We start from the raw sequence: 4344 nt of genomic DNA, 5'->3' as shown, positions 1-4344 counted from the left end.
CATTATGTCGATCGTGCCATTAGGAACCTAGTTACTAGGATTCTAAGTGAAGGGCATTCAGTCAAGGGTGTTTCTACCCCTCTGTCCAGAAGAGACCCCTTTCCTGAGGAGGAACCCCAAGATGTGAAAGATGATGACTCATCTAGATCAGAAAAAGAAGTGGCTGCTGAAGGGTTATGTTCCCTAGGTAAAGACTTACCTAGCAAGAAACCAACAAGTATGTCTCATGAAACTGTTGAGGATATTGTTGATATGGAGGAAGAGAGTTTAGAGGAAGAGGATGACACCTTGGTTCATCATGTAAAACCAAGTGATGCAAAAAAATTGAAGACTAGGAAAGGGAAGACTGTGGATGAAATATTGACAGCCAGGACTAGGAAGAAGACCACTGGTGTAGGACCCTCCAAATCATGGAGCAAAGTAGAGGCTAGGAAGAGGAAAGTCAGAGATAGTTCTGACTCTGAAGACGATGTCCCAGACATCTTCTCTGCAAAAAGGCAGGCTGTTAAGAAGTCTCCAGGCAAAGCTGCACCTGTTCACTTAGATAACATCTCTTTCCACTTAGAAGATGGTGCTGCCAAATGGAAATTTGTCATTCAAAGGAGAATAGCTGTTGAAAGAGAACTGGGAAAAGAGGCTGTTGAGGTAAAAGAAGTTATGGAATTGATTAAGGTTGTTGGACTTATGAAGACAGTTGTTGGTTTACCTCAATGTTATGAGGGGTTGGTAAAAGAATTTGTTGTGAATATCCCTGAGGATATTTCTGAAAGGAGCATCAGGGAATTTTGTAAGGTGTTTGTAAGGGGTAGATGTGTGAAATTCTCACCAACCATTATCAACAAGTTCCTAGGGAGAGGAACTGATAGAGGAATGGATTTAGAGACTACAGACAATGAGGTCTGTAGGACTATTACAGCTAGCCAAGTTAAGGAATGGCCTAGTAGGAATCACCTATCAGTTGGCAAGCTAACTGTCAAGTATGCCATCTTACACAAGATTGGTTCAGCCAACTGGGTGCCTACTAATCACATCTCTACCACCTCCATTGGTCTTGGAAGAATCATTCATGCTACTGGAACCTGGATAGACTTTGACCTTGGAAAGTTTATGTTTGATCAAACTATAAGACATGCCTCCACCAATGTTGTGAAGCTGCACATTGCCTTCCCATCCATTATTTGTGGTATTATCTTGAGCCAACAACCAGGCATTCTGAGTACTAGTGACATTCCAAGCAGAAGAAAGCCCTTTCTATCCATTCATTTAAAGCTGTTTGAGGGAAGTCATGTAAATGATGTTGTCATGACATCTGTCAGAAAGGAGCCTGCATCTCAAGGGAGTTTAATTGATCAATTAAAAGATACCTGCAAGGAACTGGAGAATGGTATAAGGGTAGCCAAGGCAAGAAAAGAAGTTTTGGAAGTTCTTATTAGGAGCCTAGAAAAGGAAGAAATGGAGAAGGCTGGTGAAGACTCAGATGTCAATACCTCAAGAGAGAGGTCAAAAGCTCAATCCAGTGGCAACTCTGAAAGCTTTAAAGGCTTTGAAGGTGAAGGTGATGCTTCTTCTTCTGATTAATGGTCCCCCCTTGTGTTGAAGACTAAAGTTGAAGATTGTGTGAGGTGTGCTGTGGTGAAGACTGTTCTAGTGTGGCTGGTGATGTGTGGCTGATGTTATGGAAGTTGTTCCCCCTGATGTTTGGAAGCTGAAGTTTTTATTGTTTTTTGTTTAAATGTGTAATTTGTGGCAGTCCTCATTGATGTCTGTTTGTAATATTTTGGGCTCTTAATGAGTTCCTTGGATTTGTTCATTATCTCAGCTATCACAGTTGTGTATGATGATGGTGTGTATCTCCTGAACAATTATGTTTTAACATTTTTAATGTTATAACATCTATTCTGACATTCTCTGCTAGGCTAATTGACATTTATTTTGGCTAATTGGTCACCTTTAGTCAATTTTGACTAAAAAGGGGAAGAAGTGTGCATGTGGAGATGGAGTTGTGAGGAGATGTATGTGGCTGGACAGATGGACAACTATTGTTAAACAGAATGTTGTTCTGTTTTACAGATGTCAAAGGGGATGTCTGATGTGGTGGTGCACATGTGGTGATGTTGAAGCAGATGTCAGAATGACATTCTGATTGTTACAGGTGTTGTGGTTACAGGTGTTGTTATTATCAAAGGAGATGAATGCACAGATTTTGGGGGAGAAGTAGTACCCTTGTGCATTTGTGTGTCTTACTAGTTGTATCCATAATTAGTAATTTTGTTTGCGTTGCACAGATTTAGGGGGAAGAGAAGTATCCTTGTGCATGTATGTATTACTAGTAGCCATAACTAGTAATTGTATTTGCTTCTGCTGCTGATTAAACTACTGTTTATGTTGTTTAACTACTGATAGTTTACCTTGTGAACAAAAAGGACAAATATATGTTTTAGCCAAAATTTTCCAAAGGGGGAGTTTGTTGGTTCTAAGTGTTGACAACAATTTTGATAAAACAAAGAGTGTTCACAAGATGTTATGTGTGATGTCTTAACATGAGATATCCTATGTACCTGCTGGAGTTCAAGAACATGATCAGGCAGGATTGTTTCAGACTGTCATAATGACATGGCATCTGATGATATGTACCTGCTGGAGTTCAAGAAACATAATTATGCAGGATTGTTTCAGAATGTCATACACAATGTCATGGCATCTGATATGGTTGTACCTGCTGGAAGTTATAAATGGAATTATGGAGTTATGCAGGAATTGTTCCAGGATGTCAGACCTGATGTCATGACATCCTGTACACAAAACATTCAGTATGAATGTATGGTGTTTTGTGATTGCATAATTAATGGCAATCTGTAACACCCTTCTAAAATACCCCAAATATTTAATTAAAATACAACAACATATCAATCAGAGTAATATGCAATCAAGGGTGTCACACAATATTTCACACGTTTCGCCATAAATATTTAGTCATGCTCATTAGTTAACTCAAAACATAAAGTATTGCACAATACGCAGCGGATAGAGATCAAATCGATCATTCAAACATGTAACATACTACATGTAAACTGGTTCAACAATCATCAACAACACAATTAAAATGTTCCCTCCCGATGTTACATCTATCAGAGCATGACCCACTAGGGAGACTACACTAGACTCCAAGCATTAGCTTCTACTCAACTCATTGCTCGTTACCTGAAAAATAGTTGTAAGGGTGAGTTCCTCAATCGATATAATAAGCATTATAGAATATAATGTCATGTTAAGTAATTTAACACATTAATCACCCTAATCGCATTCGCACATTCAGTAACGGCACACCAACTCAAACATCATACTCAACACCAATACAACTCATATTCATACTCAATAGCAACACCACACACGTATAATATTGGAATACATCCATTCATATTATACGCCATACATAATTTATGCAATGAGACTCCACACATGCGGTACCGACTATTCTTGAACATATAGTTCAAGCTCACCGATCAAATCCAGATACGGCTACTAAGCTCACTAGTCCCACTCATTTGAGATCTAATGACTCACTCACTAATTCCTCACCATGGGAATTAGCTACAGCCCCAAAGGCTATGCTATGCACACTAATCATCTAACATGCAAACATCAACAACAAATCCACAATGATTCACTCACTAATTCCTCACCATGGGAATTAGCTACAGCCCCAAGGCTATGCTATGCACGCTAATCATCTAGCAATGCAACATCAACAACAATCCACAATGGACATATGCTCACACTCTAAGCCATACAACAGTCCATTCACAAATACATGCATAATATATACATTCACAGCATTATGCATATCATCATACATCATCAACACATGTATCAACACATCATATCATGTCAAATAATTAAACACAGTATTAGCACACTCTACTAATACCTATACTGCTCAAAACAGTGGGAATTAATCCCTGTTACATCATAGGCCAACATAGGCCAACCCTCAATTAGGCACACAACATTTAAAACACCAATTTTCCACTCTGCAACAGTGTTAACCGGTTAACGCCCTGGGTTAACCGGTTAACGCAGCACAACACGCTTCCTGTCCCAAAACTTAACAGTGTTAACCGGTTAACGCCCTGGGTTAACCGGTTAACGCAGCACAAACAGCAATATTCCAGCAATCACAACAGTGTTAACCGGTTAACACCCTGGGTTAACCGGTTAACGCAAGACAGAAGCTGTTCCTGCGCTAACTCAAGGCAGAATGCAGAATTCTCCGCATTTTCCGCCATTGGAGGACTTCCGGACCTCCGATTCCAATTCCGTAAAAAGCTACACTTTCGGAAATTT

Source organism: Lathyrus oleraceus, chromosome 6 (assembly GCF_024323335.1).
Source record: "Lathyrus oleraceus cultivar Zhongwan6 chromosome 6, CAAS_Psat_ZW6_1.0, whole genome shotgun sequence".
Lineage (NCBI taxonomy): Eukaryota > Viridiplantae > Streptophyta > Magnoliopsida > Fabales > Fabaceae > Lathyrus > Lathyrus oleraceus.
This window is presented reverse-complemented; position numbering follows the sequence as displayed.